The sequence below is a fragment of the Puma concolor genome, chromosome D3, assembly GCF_028749965.1.
Source record: "Puma concolor isolate L17-30 chromosome D3, mPumCon1.1.hap2, whole genome shotgun sequence".
Lineage (NCBI taxonomy): Eukaryota > Metazoa > Chordata > Mammalia > Carnivora > Felidae > Puma > Puma concolor.
This window is the reverse complement of record NC_141678.1, coordinates 31823953-31845371: the sequence shown is the minus strand read 5'-3', so window position 1 is coordinate 31845371 and position 21419 is coordinate 31823953. Positions and strand designations below refer to the sequence as shown.

General features: G+C 36.7%; 1 pseudogene; it reads left to right on the top strand.

Annotated features, from left to right (window-relative positions):
• The first annotated feature begins 17371 nt into the window (after window positions 1-17371).
• Window positions 17372-18318, top strand: LOC112868394 (transcription elongation factor A protein-like 3; annotated as a pseudogene).
• Window positions 18319-21419: the final 3101 nt, after the last annotated feature.

The following is a 21419-nucleotide window of genomic DNA, read 5'->3' as shown; positions in this document are numbered from 1 at the left end:
AGCCTGGATGATGCTGGGGGACCCGCTAAGTCCCCCTCATACAACAGAATGCCATGCAATCAGGAAAGAAAAGGAGGTGGGTCTGTATTTTGATATAAAGGTCTAAACTATAACATTGAGTGAGAAAAAAAGTTGCCTACCAAAAGGTACAGCACATTTCCCTTTAATAAAGGATAGATGGAAGGACATATGTATGTAACAGTTATGTATATGTAAATTCAGGGGAAATCAGAGACTTTCTTGGAGTCTTGGACACTTCTTGTTTGGCACTGGAATTATGGGTGATTTATAATTTCATCCTTTCAAATTTTCTAACATCTAAAAACCATGTAAAGAATATCAGAGCTGATGAGGACAGTGAAACCTGTCAGATTCCACCATGAAGGCTGAGGGAGGATGCCAGCAAAAGGAGGCATCCAGCTAGGTGCCTGGGCATAGGCTCAGGACACTGTGGTGGCATCAGGGTCACACCTGACTCCTCTATCAGACTCTGTAGAATGACTGCTGTGTGACTGGCCAGCCTCAGAGTGGCTCCATGACTCCAGAGCTGCTGGAAGGCAGAGTGTGTATCATTGGGACCCAGATCAAGCACAGCCTTGCCTGGGCCCTGTGGTGGAAAGAGCCCCAGGACCAGCGGGGGCGCTGGATGTGGGTGCTGCCCTCCCAAGGAAGCAAGGCCCTGTCTCGAATCACTGGGTTTCTTCTTTTGTAAAACAGCATACTAACCCTGTCCTTATTACCAGATGAGTACTTGGAACACTGCAGGCAAAACAGTAAGGCACTGTTTCCCTGCTCTTTGTCATTGCAATGGGCAGTGCTGAGACCTTACACTGGCAAACAGGCAAACAGATCGCTACTTCTCAGCCCCCAAAACAGTGTGGGTTCAGAATGCTTACTCTCGCTCTCTCTCTCTCTCCCTCATAGGTGACTACAATGACATAGTGATGGAATCATGTATATTAATGTTTTAAAAAGTAAGTTTGGTTTTCATTCTGTTTTATCACTTACATAAAATTAGTTCTTTTTAGCAGATTATATTTAGGAGTAATTTTTATTTTTATTTATTTTTTTTAAAGTTTACTTGTTTATTTTGAGAGAGACAGAGACAGTATGAGTGGGGGATGGGCACAGAGAGAGGGAGACACAGAATCCCAAGCAGACTCCATGCTGTCAGCACAGAGCCCCAAAAGGGGCTTGGACTCACAAAACCACAAGATCATGACCTGAGCTGAAACCAAGAGTCAGATGCTTAACCAACTGAGACACCCAGGCACCTCTAGGAGTAACTTTTAAAAATAGGCAAGATAAAAATAATAGCCAACCTGAAATGGAATAGAAGCAGTGTGGTAATTAGTGACTCTTTTCATTCATTATGTTTCTCCAGGGCTGTAGAGTCCACACTGAGCTCATTATTTGTCACTGCTGAAACTGATCTTCAGAAAAGGATACAGTTCAAAACAACAATAAACCTTCCACTGCTTTTTTATTTTTTATTTTATTTTTTGCAGAAAGCTGAGTGTCCTGACTTATTTTACCTAAAACTGAGCTATATTCACTGAATTAAAATATTGATTATAACTTAAATCTGGAGATGACTGTAAGTTTCTCTCCTTCAAAATTCATAAGATTCTTATTTAGGTAATTCTCAAATGTATATCAATCCATAGATTTTTCCAAAATGTATTCTTCAGGGAGATAGTAGCTTTTTAACATTCTATAAATCATGTGCATTGCATTCTCTAAGAATGCATAGGAATGCTTTTTGAAAAAGTTTAGGTAAATGTGCCCTAATTGCTTGCTTGGGTGATTATCAACCAAATGTTTAATTTCTGAAAAAAAAATTATCAGATTTATTACACAAATAGTAGGCAGTGGTCAGAGTTTCCCTGGAAAGTCATAGTTAACTTATTTCTAAAGGTGAAATTTGCCTAATTAGAAAGCTTTGCAATTCATTATTTTGTGTGAGTAAAAATTAGTAAAATTCCAATTCTTTCGTTAGAGCACTATTTTAAGTTCATGTTTATAACTTGACCCTTTCAAGACTCATTCAAGTCAGCCAGATTACTCCAGCATGAAATAGTACATGTACTTGCTTAGACCTCTTCATCTCAAAGGCAAAGCAAACTTGTTCATTTCATGCACAGCTCTTAATGGAATTTACAATCTGTACTAATTGTTTAAGAGTTTCTTTAAGCAGAGAGGTGGCTTTGTTCTGAATACCCATGGAGACTAAACAACATGACTATGTCTATTTCCAGGGGTTCCTCATGATAACTCCTTACAATTCTGTTCACCAAGACACCTGGGCATGCTTAGTCTGATATAGATTATGGTACAGAGATGACTGATTAATATCTTCATTTATTTAAAGTTTTCAAAATTAGTTATTGAGATAACATTTCAATGCGGGAGTATTTAGGTTTAAATCTAGAAAAATATGTGCAGGATCTCTATGCAGACAACTACATACTCTTATAAGAGAAATCAGAGACCTAAACAAATCAAAGGATGTACCATGTTCATGGATTGGAAGACTTAAATTGTTAAAATGATGATTCTCCCCAAACTGAGTTTAAGATTTAATGTAATCTTAATCAAAATCCTATCAGAATTTTGTATAGATATTGACAAAAGTAATTCAAAAATTATGTGGAAAAGCAAAAGGAATAGAAGAGCCAAACAATTTTGAAAAAGAAGAACAAAATAGAAGGAATTACACTACCTGATTTCAAGATTTATTATAAAGCTACAAGAACCAAGAGTAGAGGCAAAATGATAGACATATATAGATCAATGGAACATAATGGGAATCCAAGAAATAGACCCACACAAATATATTCAACTGATTTTAACTGCAAAAGTAATTAATGGAGAAATGACAATCTGTTTAACAAATGGTGCTGGAATAATTGGATGTCCATATGGAAAAAAAAGAACCTAGACATATACCTCACACTTGGTATAAAACTAAATGAAAATGTATCATGGACCTACACATACATAGTCAATTAATTTTTGACAAGGGTGCAAAGGCAATTCAGTGAAGAAAATATAATCTTTTCAACACATTGTGCTGGAACAACAGGACATCCATATGAAAAAAAAAATTAAATTTTAGGAGCTTGGGAAGATGGCAGAGTAGGAGGGCTCTAAACTTACCCTGTCCCACATTTTCAACTAGATACCATTCACATCCATATAAATAAACTGAAGAGTGATCTGAAGACTGGCAGAACAAGCTCCATAACTGAATGCAGAGAAGCAGCAGCATCTGAAAGGTTAGAAAGGGCAAAAATGGTGGTCTGAAGCTGCCCACAAGAGGGAGAGAGCTGCAGCTGTGGTGAGGGGAAAGCACCAGGGAACTCACAAAGGGAAGAAAAATCCCTATACCACTTAGCTTTGAAAACCAGAGAGGCTGAATTCCCTGAATTTGTATAACCAACAGGACTCAGAGCCTGGAGGTTTAAAAATCAGCTGACTCAGCAATGGGTCAGCTGGGAGGGCCAGAGATAGCTGGGTCCCTGCCCTTAAAGAGACAGCAGCCCATGGAAACGCAACGCTTTGCACAATGCCTGGGTCAAACAGGAGAAGGATCTGTTTATTCTGATTTTGGAGTCTGTTGGGGGACTTCTTTGGAAACAAAGGAGAAGGCAAGCTCCATTTTCCTACCCTATCCCCTGGCATAAATACAGGCCCTGTGGGAGGCGGTCAGCACAGACACTTGCTACCTACCAGCTAGTGGTGCGCCCTACCCATGTGTTCTCCAGAGGACTCGCCCACTCCTAATCTGCTGGCCTGGGCCCTGGACTCAGGACAAATTCTGTTAACTCCTGAGACTGCTACATGCAGACGTTCTATATAAACCAAATGATAACCACAAATAAAAACAGTAATATATATGTAAAAAATAAAGAGTAGAGAATTCAGGTATATCAATAAAGAAAACCAGCAAACTATGACAAAAAGAAAAAGAAGAAAGGATCTGAGAAAAACTACAAAAACAAGCACAAAACAAGTAACAAAAGGGCAATAAATACATATCTATCAATAATTAGTGTGAATGTAAATGGACTAAATGCTTTAATAAAAAGACATAGGGTGACAGAGTGGCTTAAAAAAACAAGACTTATATACTGCCTACAAGAGACTCATTTAAGACAAAGACACCTGCAGATTGAAAGTGAGGGGATGGAGAAACATTTATTACACAAATGGATGTCAAAAGAAAGCCAGAGTAGCAATACTTATATCAGACAAACCAGACTTTGAAACAAAGACTGTAAAAAGAGACAAAGAAGGATACTATATAATAATAAAGGGGGCAATCCAACAAGAAGATATAACAATTGTAAATATTTATGCACCCAACATGAAAGCACCCAAATACATGTAACAGTTAATAACAAACATAAAGGAACTAATTGATAGTAACACAATAATAGTAGGGGACTTTAATACCTCACTTACATCGATGGACAGATCATCCAAACAGAAAATCAACAAGGAAACGGTGGCTTTGAATGACACACTGGACCAGATGGATTTAACAGATATATTCAGAATGTTCCATCCTAAAACAGCAGAATACATATTCATTTCAAGTGCACATGGAACATTCTCCAGAATAGATCACATGTTAGGCCACAAAGCAAGCTTCAACAAATTCAAAAAGATCGAAGTCATACCACGCATCTTTTATGACCGCAATAGTATGAAACTAGAAATCAACCACAAGAAAAAAATCTGGAAAGAGTACCAATTCATGGAGGCTAAATGTTACTAAATAATGACTGGGTCAACCAAGAAATCAAAAAAGAAATCAGTAGATACTTGGAAACAAGTGAAAATGAAAACACAATCGTCCAAAACTTTTGGGATGCAGCAAAAGTAGTTCTAAGAGGGAATTTTATAGCAGGAATTTTATAGCAATACAGGTCTAGCTCAAGAAGCAAGAAGAATCTCATATAAACCACCTAAACTCACACCCAAAAGATCTAGAAAAAGAACAAATAAAACCCAAAACCAGCAGAAGTAAGGAAATAATAAAGATCAGAGAAGAAATAAATGATATAAATTAAAAAAATAGAACAGATCAATGAAATCAGAAGCTGGTTCTTTGAAAAGATCAACAAAATTGATAAACCTCTAGCTAGACTCATCAATAAAAAAAAGAAAGAACTCAAACAAAATCACAAATGAAAGATGAGAAAAAGCAACCAACACTGCATAAATACAAACAATTATAACAGAATATTATAAAAAAAACTATGTCAGTGAAACGGACAACCTAGAAGAAATAGAAGAATTTCTAGAAATATATAAACTGCCAAAACTGAAGCAGGAAGAAGTAGAACATTTGGGAAGACTGATAACCTGCAAAGAAATTGAATCACTAATCAAAAACTCCCAAAAAATAAAGTCCAGGACTAGACGGCTTCACAGGGGAATTCTACCAAACATTTAAAGAAGAGTTAATGCATATTCTTTTCAAACTATTCCAAAAAATAGAAGAAGGAAAATTTCCAAATTCATTCTATGAGGCCAGTATTACCCTGATACCCAAACCAGACACCACACACACACACACACACACACACAAAAACCAACCAACCAAACAAACAACAACAAAAAAAAAAACAAAACAAAAAAACAAAACACTACAGGCCAATATTTCTGCAATTTTTTTTCTGTAAAAATCCTCAACAAATACTAGCAAACCAAATCCGACAATACATTAAAAAAATCATTCACCACAATCAAGTAGGATTTAGTCCCAGGATGCAGGAGTGGTTCAGTATTTGCAAATCAATGTGATACATCACATCAATAAGAGAAAGGATAAAAACCATATGATCATTTCAATAAATACAGAAAAGGTATTTTACAAAGTACAACATCCATTCATGATAAAAACCCTCAACAAAGTAGGTTTAGAGGGAACATACTTCTAGATAATAAAGGCCATATATGAAAAGCCCACAAGTGAACATCATACTCAGTAGGGAAGAACTGAGAGCTTTCCCCCTAAGGTCAGGAACAAGGCAAGGATGTTCACTCTCACTACTTTTATTCAACACAGTACTGGAAGTACTAACCACAGTCAGAACAACAACAACAACAATAACAACAACATCAAAAATAAAAGGCATCCAAATTGGTAAAGCTCACTGTTTGCAGATGACATGATACTATACGTAGAAAACCCTAAAGACTCCATCAAAAAACTACTAAAACTGATAAGTGAATTTTAGTACATTGCAGGATACAAAATTAGTGTGCAGAAATCTGTTGCATTTGAATACACTAATAATGAAGCATCAGAAAGTGAAATAAGAAAACAATCCCATTTACAACTGCACCAGAAATAATAAGATACCTAGGAATAAACCTAACCAAAGAAGTAAAAGACCTATACTCTGAAAACTATAAAACATTGATGAAAGAAATCAAAGAGGACACAATGAGATGGAAAGATATTCCATGCTCATGGATTGGAAGAACTAATATTGTTAAAGTGTCCATACTTCCCAAAGCAGTCTACAGATTTAATTCAATCAGCATTTTTCACAGAGCTAGAACAAATAATCCTAAAATTTATATGGAACCACAAAGGACCTTGAATAGCCAAAGCAATTTTGAAAAAGCAAAGTAAAGCTGGAGGTATCACAATCTCAGACTTCAAGTTATATTGCAAAGCTGTAGTGATCAAAACAGTATGATATTGGCACAAAAATAGACACATAGATCAATGAACAGAATAGAAAGCCCAGAAATAAACCCTCAATTATATGCTCAATTAATCTTTGATAAAACAGGGAAAAATATCCAATGGGAAAAAGACAGTCTCTTTAACAAATGGTGTTGGGAAAACTAGTCAGCTATATGCAAAACAAACAAACAAACAAACAAACAAAAACAAAGAAAAATAAAAATAAATTGGACCACTTTCTTACACCATACACAAAAAGAAATTCAAAATGGATGAAAGACCTAAATGTGAGACCTGCAACCATAATAATCCTAGAACAGAACACAGAGAAATGTCTCTGACATTGGGCATAGCAACTTCTTACTAGATATGTCTCCTGAGGCAAGGGAAATAAAAGCAAAAATAAACTATTGGGACTACACCAAAATGAAAGTTTTCTTTTTTTTTTTTTAATTTTTTTTAACGTTTATTTATTTTTGAGACAGAGAGAGACAGAGCATGAACAGGAGAGGGGCAGAGAGAGAGGTAGACACAGAATCTGAAGCAGGCTCCAGGCTCTGAGCTGTCAGCACAGAGCCCGACGCGGGGCTCGAACTCACGGACTGTGAGATCATGACCTGAGCCGAAGTCGGACGCTTAACCGACCAAGCCACCCAGGCGCCCCCAAAATGAAAGTTTTCTGTACAGCAAAGGAAACAGTCAAACTAAAGGCAACCAACAGAATGGGAGACTATATTTGCAAATAACATATCCAATAAAGGGTTGGTATCCAAGATATATAAAGAACTCATACAAACCCAATACCCCCCAAACAAATAATCCAATTAAAAAAATGACCAGAAGACATGAACAGACATTTCTCCAAAGAAGGCATCCAGATGGCCAACAGACACATGAAAAGATGCTCAACATCACTTATCATCAGGAAAATGCAAATCAAAACTAAAATGAGATATTGGAGCACCTGTGTGGCTCAGTCAGTTAAGTGTCTGACTTCCACTCAGGTCATGATCTCACAGTTAGTTCGTGGGTTCGAGCCCTGCATCAGGCTCTGTGCTAACAGCTCAAAACCTGAAGCCTGCTTCAGATTCTGTGTCTCCCTCTCTCTCTGCCCCTCCCCTACTCATGCTCTGTCTCTCAAAAATGAATAAATGTTAAAAAAATTTTTTAAATAAATAAAATGATATATCACGTCACGTCTGTCAGAATGGCTAAAATTAAAAAAAAATACACAAGAAATAAGTGTTGGTGAGTATGTGGAGAAAAAGGAAACTTGTGCACCATTGGTAGAAAAACTGATGCAGCCATTCTGGGAAACAGGATGGAATTTCTCAAAAAGTTAAAGAGAATTACCCTATGATCCAGTAATTGCACTACTGGGTATTTACCCCCGAAATAAAAAGCACTAAATCAAATGGATAATTTATAGCAGTATTATTTACAATAGCCAAATTATGGAAGCAGCCCAAGTGTTTATTGATACATGAATGGATAAAGACGATGTGGTATAGATATAGTGAATATTATTCAGCCATAAAAAAGAATGAAATCTTGCCATTTGCAATAACATGGTTGGAGCTAGAGAGTATAATGCTCAGCAAAATAAATCAGTCAGAGAAGGACAAATGCCATATGATTTCACTCATATGTAAAATTTAAGAAACAAAACAAACAAGCAAAGGAAAAAAGAGAGACAAACCAAGAATCAGACTCTTAACTATAGAAAACAAACTGATGGTGGGGCACCTCAGTGGTTCAACTGATAAGCGGCCAACTCTTTATTTTGGCTCAGATCATGATCTCACACTTCCTGAGCTCAAGCCCCACATCGAGCTGCACACTGACAGTATGGAGCCTGCTTGAGATGCTCTCTCTCCCTCTTTATCTGCCCCTCTCCTGCTTGCACGCATACACATGCTCTCTAAATAAGTAAGTAAGTAAGTAAGTAAATAAATAAATAAATAAATAAATAAATAAAAAACTGATGCTTACCAGAGGGGAAGTGGGTGGGAGGATGGGTGATATAGGTGATGGAGATTAAGGACTGCGCTTGTCACGATGAGCACTGGGTGACGTATGGAATTGTTGAATCACTGTATTGTACATTGGAAACTAATGTAACACTGTATGTTGACTATACTAGAATTAAAATGAAAATTTAATAAAAATTTAACTGAGATGTCAGGTTTATAGATATTTTCCACTTTAATATTCCAAATAATCTGGAGGTTAGCATTTAATGAATACATTTTAAAGCAAATAGGAAAAAAATAAAAAAATTAACTTTAATGTGTCCTTGCATCTTATACCAAAATTTTTATATTAAGAATGGACCTTAGACTTAAATGTAAAATTGAAAATCATATAACTTTTAGAAAAAAACACAGGAGAAAATCTTTGGGACATTGAGAAAGGCAAAGAGTTTTTAAATATATATATATATATATATATATATATATATATATATATATATATAAATTAAGATGCATAAATGAAGAAGTTGATAAATTGGACTCTATCAAATTTAAAAATCCTGTTCTACAATAGGTAATATTAAGAGAATGAAAAAAGGAGACACAGACTGGGAGAAAATATTTGATATCACATGCATGACAAGGGACTTGTACTCATCACATGTAAAGAATTCTCAAAACTAAATATAAGAAAAATTTTAAGTGAGCAAAAGATTTGAACAGACTCTTCATTAAAGAGGAACAGATGTCAACTAAAACCAACAAAAGATACTCAATATCATTATTCATTAGAGACACACATATTAAAACCCCAATGAGATACTGGTGTACATCTATTAGAACAGCACAAAAAATTAAAAGAACAAACAGTTGACAATACCAAGTGCTGATGAAGATGTGGAGGAACTGGAATTCTCATTCATTGGTGGGAATGCAGAATGGTATAGTCACTTTGGAGTCAGTTTGGCAATCTCTTATTAAATTAAACATATAGATACCATATAACCAGCAGCCCTACTCCTAAGTATTAACTGAAGAGAAATGAAAACGTGTTTATGGGAAAATCCTTACATGAATGTTAATAGTAGTTTTATTCTTAATAGCCAAAAAGCTGGAAACAACCCGAATGTCTTTCAACTGGTGAATGGATAAACACCATAATGAAATACTACTCAGCAATAAAAAGGAATAAACTGCTGATAGGTGCAATAACATGAATAAATGTCAAATGCAGTTTGCTAAGTGAAAAAAAAAGAAAGCCAAACTCACAAGCTGTATACTGTCTGATTCTGTTTATAGGACATTCTGGAAAAAACAAAATTATTGGTACAGAAAACAGATCAGTGTTTTCTAGGAATTACAAGTGGAGTGAGGGGTTGATTACGAAAAGACAGCTTGGGGAAGTTTGGGGGGTGATAAAACTGTTTTGTATCTTGATTGTGATGGTGATACATCACTGTGTGCATTTATTTATGCTTTTAGAACTATACACCAGAAAGAGTAAATTTCCTGCATGTGAAGTTTTAAGATAATAAAATGGAAGTGAAACCACAGCAACAACAAAGGGGATGAAGGAATGTATCTATATCCTTATTTAGGATGAGTTGTAGGAAACATTAAGTGGAAACAGGAAGTTCAGAATGGTGTAAATTATATGCTACCTTTTATCTAAGAAAGGGGAGATAGCCGGCCAGATCCTAAGGTGGTCCCCATGATTACTACTACCCCCTGCGTGCACACCCTGTATGCTCCCCTTGAGTGTGGGTGGCCCTCTAAATAGAATCAGATCACAGCTGGGATTATCTTATGTTACCTGGCAAAAGAGAGAGCATCTGGGGTGGATGGGACCTAATCAGATGAGCCCTTTAAAAGGCAGGTTTTTTCCCTGGAGTTGCAGAAGGAGACTAAAGATGAGCTCCTGCTAGCCTGGAAGAAGCAAACAGCTGTGGTATGACCTGCCCAAGAAGCTGAGAGAGGCCTCCAGGAGGTGACAGTGACTAGAAGTCGACAGCCAGAGGCAAACTGAATTCTACCAAAGGAATGAGCTTAGAAGGGGCACTCCAAGCTCCAGATGACAGCACAGGGCAACCGCACATTGATTTTAGCCTCACGAGATCCTGAGCAGAGAATCCAGCCATGCCGCGCCGGACTTCCAAACTACAGAACTGCGAGCTAGTCAGTGGGTGTTGTGTTAAACCTCTTAAGTTTGTGAGGATTTGTTATGCAGCCACAGAAAACTAGTACAGGGGCCTACAAATACAAATGTGTATTTGTTCATACTTTTTTAAAATGAAAGAATAAATAAAAAGCTAATAAAAATCATTACATTAGTGTGAGGGAGGAAACACAGGGTGAAAGTTACCCTAACTTGAATGTACTTTGCTTTGTAGATTTGACTTTAAAACCATGTAAACACGTTACATAATTATAAATCAATATTAAATTAAAGTTAAAAAATCAATCTGTAAAAATAAAAAATTAAAATAAAACAAGTGAAACTAATTCACACCACACAAAGAGAATTACTTCAAATGACTTTAGATTTCAATAATTTAATTGTGCATCCCTAGTGGAATGTGTCCTAAGGGCAAAAAGTATTACAAATGCATCTTCAACTCTATTGTGAAGAATTGTATATGAGCAATTAATCATATGATTACTACTAATAATATTATGAGTATTGTTACTCAAAAGCTATGAAGTTTGGTAGGCTGAAGCAAATATTTAATTGTATTATGTCATTAGAATTTTTCAATAGAAGAGAAGAGAAAGAAGTATGAAATTAAACAAATTAAGTAAAAACTCTTTAATACTAAGTTTGAATTGTGAATAGTAGAATAACCTCATGGTATGTTTCTTTTGAAAAAATTTATTTCCTGGCTCGGTCTGTTGAAAAATTCTACAATCAATGTTAACTGAGGAGCAAAGGGCACCCCTGCCTTCCAGGAAAAAGAACCAGACATCCCTGGAGAAACACTGCTTCCAGGCCTGAGGAATAATATGTCCAGAATCCGGAACACCCTGTCTCACCAGAAAGCAAGGAATCCATCACAGACAGCCAGGGTCACATCAAAAAGACTCAGATGCCAACTTGTAGGGGTTTTCTTAGGCCACAAATGTGACCATTTCAATATTAAAAAGGATAGTAACTACAAAGGGTTGAAACACATTTAATACGTCTAAATCCAGGACTTCATACTGAGACAAGTAAAAATCACAACTCATCACTTACCTTTGGAGGATGCTAAGAAACCAATACTTTGTTTCTGAAAACTTGCAAATAAAAGAAAACAATCATGTACTTATCCTGCAGTTGTGTTAAAACTATAACTCACAGTAATCAAATAGTTGATAAGGGGAAATCCTTTTTCTTATAGACAAATTCCAGCTTATTGTCCAGAATAAAGAAGGAAAAATAGAACATTACCATTATGCCACCTTTAATGAAAGAATAGACCAAGGCCTATTCCTGCCATCCAGGGTTGCTCAGACAATCTGGGCACTGCTGATGTGGAATGGGTACATCAGGCTGATGACAGCTACACCCACTGTTTAATCTCAGCCTCACAAAATGAGAGACATTGTACTTCCTCCTTTGGTGCATTGTGAAGTCCACACTATAACATAGTCTTGCCAAAGAAATCAAGCCTGAGTATGTTCATATCTCTAGATTTAACTACAGTTTACAGCAAATACAGGTGTACAAAGAAATTTCAGTGACAGTGTGGTAGGCAGAATAATGCCCCCCCCCAAAGAAGTGCACTCCCTTGTGATGTCCCCTGACCCTTACTTGCCAAAAAAGGGATTTGCAGATGTGATTAACATTGTGGACTTTGAGTCCTTAGAGCAGAGAACCCTTCCCAGTGTGACCAGAGAGAGATGGCACCATAGGACATGGTCAAAGGCAAGCAACAAAAGGACCCGCTCTGCAGTACAGGCTTTGAGGATGGAGCCACGGACTGTGGGTGGCCTCTAAAAGTGGGGAATGGCCTTCAGCTGACAGCCAGCAGAGAAACAGGGACCTCTGGCAACAACCATAAGGCACTGAATTCTGCCAACCACCAAATCAACAGGGGAACAAGCTTTGAGGAAGACAGGCAGCAAACCAACACCAACTTTAGCTTGGTGAAACCAAAGGGGACTTCTGACTTTCAGAACTACAGAAGAAGACATTTGTTTTGATTAAGGTGCTAAGACTGTGGTGATGTGTTTTCCAGGCAAATAATTTTATTTAGTGTAAGTAAGTACTTAAAACATTTCTATACAATAATTTCTACAGAAATCCTCCTATAAAGTTTTGTGACCATGAAAAAATTACAGAACTGCTTTGAATTACAGTTTCTTTTTCCACTAAATGAACAGACTAGACAAGATAATTCCAAATCTTCAAAATAAGATGGCCATTACCACTTTAGAAAGAGAACATCAGAATAATTAAAAGCATTGGATTTAAATTCATGAATTCATTAATTTATTCAGCAAATATTTATTGAACAGCTACTATGTGCCAGCACTGTGTTAGACCTGGAGACAAGGTCTTTATCATCATAGAATTTATCTTCCATTTCTTTTTAATGTGATAAAAAACACAAAACATAAAAGTTACCATCTTAACCATTTTGAAGTGTTGTACAGTATTGTATTAACTATCAACACTTTGGGGTACAATAGATGTCTAGAACTTTTTCATCTTGCAAAACTGCACTGTGGTTTTGTACTATGTTTTGAATTCAGGAAATGTGAGGCCTCCAGCTTTGTTTTTCTTTCTCAGGATTATTTTGCTTATTCATCATTCTCTTAAATTCCATATGAATTTTAGGATGGTTTTCTCTATTTCTAAAAAAATGCCACTGAGATTTTGGTAGGTATTGTGTTGAATCTCTAGGACACTTTGGGTAGTATGGACATTTTAACAATGCTAAGCTTACCAGTCCCTAAACATGGTTTCTTTCCATTTGTTCATATATTCTTGAGTTTCAGCATTTTGTAGTTTTCAGTGTGCCAACTGGAAGTTTTTTGCCTGCTTGGTTAAATTTATTCCTAAGTACTTTATTCTTTTTCGTGCTATTGTAAAAAGTATTTTCTTTATTTCCTTTTCAGACTGTTCATTGTCACTGCATCAAAATACAACAGCTTTTTATGTGTTGACTTTGTATTCTGCAACTTTGTTGAATTCATTTATGACTTCTAACCTGTGTGTGTGTGTGTGTGTGTGTGTGTGTGTGTAATCTTTAAGGTTTTCTACATATAGCATCATGTCATCTGCAAACAGAGATAACTTTACTTCTTCCTTCCTGATGTGGATGCCCTACACTTCTTTTTCTTGCCTAATTTCTCTGGTTAGTACTTTTATTTACTACTATGTTGAATAGAAGTGGCAAGAGTGGACATCCTTGCCTTGTTCCTGATCTTATAGGAAAAGCTTTCCATCTTTCACCATTGAGTGTGATGTCCACTGTGGGCTTTTCATATCTGGCCTTTCTTATGTTGAGGTAGTTTCCCCGTATTCCAAATTTGTTGAGTTTTTTTTATCATAAAAGGATGCTGAATTTTGTCATATGAATTTATTGCATCAATTGACAAAGTTATGTGGTTTTTAAAATTTTTTTTTATGTTTATTTTTGAGAGAGAGACAGAGAATGAGCAGGGGAAGGGCAGTGAGGGATGGAGACACAGAATCAGAAGCAGGTTCCAGGCTCTGAGCTGTCAGCACAGAGCCCAACGTGGGGCTCAAACTCATGTACCTTGAGATCATGACCTGAGCCAAAATTAGATGCTTAACCAACTGAGCCACCCAGGCACCATGAAAGTTATGTGTGTTTTTTGTTCATTCTGTTTATTCTGTTAACATGTGTATTACATTAATTGATTTTTTTTTCTACATTGAGCCATCCTTTCACTCCAGGAAAAAAATCCCACATGATCATGGTGCATAATCCTTTTAATGTGTTGTTGAATTTGGTGGCTAGCATTTTGTTAAGGATTTTTGCATCAATGTTCATAAGGGATATTGGTCTATAGTTTTCATTTCTTGTACTGTCTTTGTCTGGCAGGTTAATTCTGGATTTTTAGAATGAGTTAGGATGTATTCCTTCCTCTTCCAACTTTTTGAAACATTTGAGAAATATTGGTGTTACTTGTCCTTTAAATGTTTGGAAGAATTCATCAATGAAACCATAGGGTCCAGGGCTTTTCTTTGTTGGGAAATTTTTATTACTGATTCAATCTCCTTACTAGTTATAGATCTATTCATATTTTCTGCATCTTTGTGATTTTGCCTTGGAAGGTTTTTAGTTCTAGACATGTGTCCATTTCATCTAGGTTATCCCATTTGTTGGTATATGGCTGTTCATAACATTTTCCTATGATCATCTTTATTTCCATCAAATCAGTGGTAATGTGCCCATTTTCATTTCTAATTTTAGTTACTTGAGTCTTCTCTTTCTTTCATAGTCCATCTAGCTAAGGTTTGTCAGTTTGAAAGAATTTTTGGTTTCATTAATTTTTTTATTGTTTTTCTATTTCTGCTCTAATTTTTATTATTCTCTTCCTTCTGCTAGCTTTGAGTTTAGATTGTTCTTCTCTTTCTAGTTCTATAAGTTGTAAAGTTAGGTTGTTGATTTGAGATCTTTCCTGTTTTTATTTTTTAAATTTATTTTTTAAATGTTCATTTATTTATTTTGAGAGGGGGGATGTATATGAGTGAGGCAGAAGCAGAGAGAGAGAGACAGAGGGGGGTAGGGAGAGAAGCCCAAGCAGGCTCTGTGCTATCAGTGCAGAGCCTGACACAGGACTCGAATCCATGAGCCATGAGGTCATGACCTGAGCTGAAATCAAGACTAGGATGCTTAACTGACTGAGTCACCCAGGTGCCCCTCTTTCCTGTTTTTTTTTTTTAACATATGAAATTTATTGTCAAATTGGTTTCCATACAACACCCAGTGCTCATCCCAAAAGATGCCCTTTTCAATACCCATCACCTACCCTCCCCTCCCTCCCACCCCCCCATCAGCCCTCAGTTTGTTCTCAGTTTTTAAGAGTCTCTTATGCTTTGGCTTTCTTCCACTCTAACCTCTTTTTTTTTTTCCTTCCCCTCCCCCATGGGTTTCTGTTAAGTTTCTCAAGATCCACATAAGAGTGAAACCATATGGTATCTGTCTTTCTCTGTATGGCTTATTTCACTTAGCATCACACTCTCCAGTTCCATCCATGTTGCTACAAAGGGCCATATTTCCTGTTTTTTTTTTTTTAAGTTTATTTATTTATTTAGAGAGGAGAAAGGGCAGAGAGAGAGAATCCCAAGCAGGCTCTAGGCCTAATGTGGGGTTCAAACCCATGAACCATGAGATCATGACCTGAGCTGAAATCAAGAGTTGGATGCTTAACCAACTGAGCCACCCAGGCACCCCTCCTCTTTTCTGTTTTTAATGTAAGTGCTTATAGCTATAAACTTCTCACTTGCACTTCTTTTGCTGAATCCCAAAAGTCTTGGTATGCTGTGTTTTCATTTTTATTCATCTCTAAGTATTTTGCAGTTTCCCTTGTGATTTATTTTTTGATCTGCCAGTTGTTTAATTGTGTATTGTTTAATTTTACAAGTTAATGAATTTTCAAATTTTATGTCTGTTGTTGATTTTTAACCTCATCTCATTGTGGTTAGAAAAGATACTTTGTCAGATACTTTGTTTATATATAACATTATAATATATTATATATATAATTATATATAATACATAATTATATATATAATATATAATATAAGATTATATATATATATATAAATCTACTGAAACTTAATTTGTGGCCTAATCTATACTGGTCTATACTGGAAAGTGTCTCATGTGCACTTCAGAAGACTGTGCATGCTGTTGTTGTTGAGCAGAATGTTCTGTATATGTCTGTTCTAGTTGGTCTACTGTATTGTTTAAGTCCTCTATTCCCTAACTTATCTTCCGTCTGGTTGTTCTATCCAAATTGAGAGTAGGATATTGAAGTTTCCAACCATTGTTTTATAACTGTGTATTTCTCCCTTCAATTCTAATATATTTTTGATTCACATATTTTGATGGCCTGATATTAGGTGCATAACTGTTTAAACTGTTATATCTTCTTACTCTATTAAATATTTTATTAATGTATAATGTCTTTTTTTGTCTCTTGTAAACTTTTTTGATTTAACATCTATTCTGTCTGACATTAGTATAGCCTCTCCTGCTCTCTTTTGGTTACTATTTACATGGAATCTTTATTTCATCCTTTCACTTTTATTTTTTTATTTTTTATTTTTTATTAAATTTTTTTTTAACGTTTATTTTTGAGACAGAGAGAGACAGAGCATGAAAGGGGGAGGGTCAGAGAGAGGGAGACACAGAATCTGAAACAGGCTCCAGGCTCTGAGCCATCAGCCCAGAGCCCGACGCGGGGCTCGAACTCATGCTCCGTGAGATCGTGACCTGAGCTGAAGTCGGACGCTTAACTGACGGAGCCACCCAGGTGCCCCTCATCCTTTCACTTTTAATCCATTTGTGTCTTTGAATCTCAGGTGAGTCTGTTGTAGCACACTCACCTTCCCTGTGGTCCTGTCCTTGCACTATTCACTACCATTGCCTGTGAAGAACTAGCTCTCTGAGCTGCCTGGCAGTGGGTGAGGGGGCTTTGGTGAAACCAAGAAAGTACAGGCCTGCCCCAGGGCCCCCAGGTCTGTGTGTCTGTCCCCAGCACTCAGCAAGGCTAGAAAAGGAGGAGGAACCTGTTCAGAATCCCTGAGAGACAGGAAAAAAAGGGGGAATCTCATCATGAAAAAACTCTGCAATGAAAATGAAGCAAAGCTGGAAATTGAGGGCAAGCCAGAAGATGAAGCAGAGTCTGACAATGAAGGAAAATCAGATGAGGAAGAAAACCTAGAAGTGGAGGAGAATCCAGGGCACGAAGGAAATATCCAGAATGAGGGACAACCAGATGATGAGAAACAACCAGAAGATGAGAGAAAGCAAGAAAAGCAGGGCATGTCCAAAAATGAGAGAAAACCACATGGTGAGGGCAAGCCAGAATCCCTGGGAAAAACTGGGAGTAGGCCATGGGCCATCAAAAATCCCGCAGCTGAAGATTATGTGCCCAGGAAAGCAAAAAGAAAAATGGACAGGGGGATGGAAAATTCCCCCAAGGACTATCATGAGGAATTACAGGAAAGACACTTGGGCAATGAGGAGATGATAAGAGAATGTGTAGATAAGGGCTCAGGAAGAGCTAAGAAAAAAAAGAAAGAAAATGGGTTGTTTTCATTGGGTGCAAAGAGATGTACAGGATCCATTCACCCTAAAATTGTCAGGAGAGTGAGGGGTATAGGTAGGGGCCAAAGGGGATTACCTGATATACCACATCTTTAATGTCTTTGGCCTTCAATTCTAATTTCTCTGATGAGAATATTGCTGACCCTACTTTTCCTGACAGGAATTTGCTAGGTTATGTGCTTTAACCTTAAGCTGATACTTTGCTTTAGGTGTCTCTCTTGTTGCCAGCAGCCTTTCGATCCAACTACAGTATTCTCTGTCTTTCAGTAGGAGATTTTCACCCATGTGCATTAAAAAGCTGTTCATGGTACATTGTAAAATAACAATAAAGAAAAACAGTTTCAGAACCACACACATAAAAAATAAAGTGAAGTCTGTTGTAGGCAGAATATAGTTGGGTCATGTGGTTTTTGTACATTCTGTCAACCTCTGTCTTTTGACATTCTCTTTACATTTCAACTAACTACTGATAAGGAGGGACTTACCTCTGTCATTTTGCTATTTGTTATAGCTGTTTGCTATTTGCCTTATAGCTTTTTTTTGTCCCTTATGTCCTGTATTACTATTCTATCATGTTTGATTTTTTTATAGTGAAGTATTTAAATTCTTTTTTCATTTCCTTTTGTGTATATTCTGTAGCTATTTTTCTCTTTGGTTACCATGGGGATTACATTTAGCATCCTAAAGTTATAACACTATAATTTGAATTTATACCAGCTTAACTTCAGTAATTACATACGAAAACTCTGCTTCTCTATAGCTCTGTCTTCACCCCTTTTGGTTGTTGATATCATCAAATAACATCTTTATACATTGTGTGTCCCCAAACATAAATTAATAATTCTTTAAATGCATTAATGTCTTAAATTATGTAGAAACAAAATTTGGAATTACAAACCAAAGTGACAAAAGTACTAGCCTGAAGAACATTAGCTGTTGTTGTTGATTTTTAAATGTATTAGGTTTTAAAAATCAGGTACAAAACAAAAAACAGAATCAGGGTCTCCTGGGTGGCTCAGCTGGTTAAGCATCTGACTCTTGATTTCGGCTCAGGTCATGATCTCACAGTTTGTGAGTTGGAGCCCCACGTTGTTCTCTGAGCTGACAGCATGAAGCCTGCTTGGGATTCAATCTCTTCCTCTCTCTCTCTGCCCCTCCTCCCTCAAATAAACATTTTTTTAAAAGGCAGAATTATGAACCACTGTTACAATACTACTAGCTTTGATAATTACCATTGAATTTACCTTTATTTAGATCTTTATTTCTTCTTATGGCTTTAGGTTACTGTATAGTGTCCTTTCATTATACCTTGCTCACTTGAGTATTTCTTGAAGGGCAGGTCTAGTGGTCACATACATCTTCAACTTCTGTTTATTTGGGAATGTCTTAATTTCTTCCTCACTTTTGAAGGACAGTTTTGCCAGGTAGGATTCTTGGTTGACAATTTTTTTTAACACCTTGAATATATCAACCCTCTGCTTTCTGACCACAAAGTTTCTGATGAGAAATCTGTTGAAAATCTTATTGAGGATCCCCTGTATGTGATAATTATTTTCTTTCTTGCTACTTTCAGGATTCTCTCTTTGTTTTTTGAAAGTTTTATTATAATGTATCTCAGTGTCAGTCTCTTTGAGTTTGAGTTCACTGGGCTTCTTAGATGTTTACGTTTGTGTCTTCCATCACATTTGGGAAGTTCTCAGCCATTATTTCTTCAAATATTCTCTCTGTCTCTTTCTCTCTCTTTCTTCCTCCTGGGGATTCTCACAATCTGTATGTTAGTCCAGTTGATGGTATCCCATGAGTCCCTCAGCTTCTGGTCACATTTCTTCAATCTTTGTTCTTTCAGTTCCTCAGATTCAATCATTTGCATTATCCTATGTTCAGGCTCACTGATTCTTTCTTCTGCCTGCTCAGTTCTGACTATGATTCCCTCTAGAGAAATTTTGATTTCAGTTATTGAATTTTTTAGCTCCAGACTTTCTTTTCAGTTTCTGTTTAGGTTTTCTACCTCTTTATCAATGTTTTTATTTTGCTCACACATCATTTTCTTGACTTTATCTACATCTTCCTTTAGTTCTTTGAGCATTGTTAAGATAGCTGTTTTAGTCTTTGTCTAGTATACCTGCCACGAGGTCTAGTATACCTGTTGCTGTTTGATTTATTTTTCTCTGTTGATTTCTTTTTTTTCCTCTGAATGGACCAGACCATAATTTCCTGTTTTCTTTGTGTGCCTTATGATTTTTTGTTCAACACTAGATATTTGAATGTTCTAAGAATGTGGTAACTGTGGAAATCAATTCTCCCCTTTCCCCAGTATTTGCTGGGTTTTGTCATTGTTATCGTTTTTTGGTTCTTGTTGGTTTTCTCTGTGGCAAGGGTCATTCTCAGGTGTGAATTTAAGGTCTTTTCAGGTATCTTCTGAGCTTTTCTTTGGGCATGTATGGTTACTTTCTAATATTCCTCCTATATACAGTTGTTTTTGAATGTCCTAGTCTTTATGCCTGGCTCCCCAGAGGGAAAAAATAGAAAGATGAAATATGAGGAGGGAGGTAGACATTGGTTCTTTAAATCCCCAAGAAGTCACTCCAGCCAGAGAGAGGAGGGGCTTGCTACAATTGGGCAGTATAAGAATGGCTGCTCACTTCTGTGTGTTCTCTTCTGTGATCAGAAGCAACGATCAACACTCAGGGAATATTATCTCCAAGGTTTGGAAGACAAAGTCCTTTCTGCCCACCTTGGATCCTGCAAGTTGCAAGCAAGCTACTCCAGGAACATATGCCTGTGTTCCTGCCTGTCACATGGCTAAGGGTTGGGGGATGGTAGCTGTTACTGTGGTAAGAGCTAAAATTGACTTAAATTAACTAAAATTTTTCATCTAAGCCTTCCTCTGGAAGTTGCAAGCTTCAATAGACTCCAGAGTTCCAAAATAATTATAGCAGAATATTCTGCCAGTGCAATTATTGTCTAGATGGGGAGAAAGATTCCTGGTGCTTCCTATGCTGCCATCTTCCCAGAATCTGTTTGGTTCTTTTTTACATGTTTATGTCCTCGTTTATATTTTCATTTTTTTCATGCATTTTTTTCCTTGATTGTCTATTTGTAGTCTCTTGTAGTGCATTGAGCTTCTTAAAGATGATTATTCTGAGTTCTTTGTGAGGCAATTAATATATTATCTCTTTAGGATCAGTCTCTGGAGATGTGTTTTTCCCCTTTGATTGGGCCATGTTTCCTTGTTTCTTCTTGTGTTCTTTTTTTAAAAAAAAAAAATTTCTGCTCTTTGACTGGCTTCATACAGGAAAAGACCTCACCAATCAGCATAGTTAGAGATGCTGGGAGACTCTCAAACCTTTTCTGGGGATATGTTCTCTGTGGGCTTGTATGGCCATTTCCCAATCAGAGAGATTTGCTTTTTCTTTTCTTTCTTTCTTTTTTTTTTTTTTTTGATTT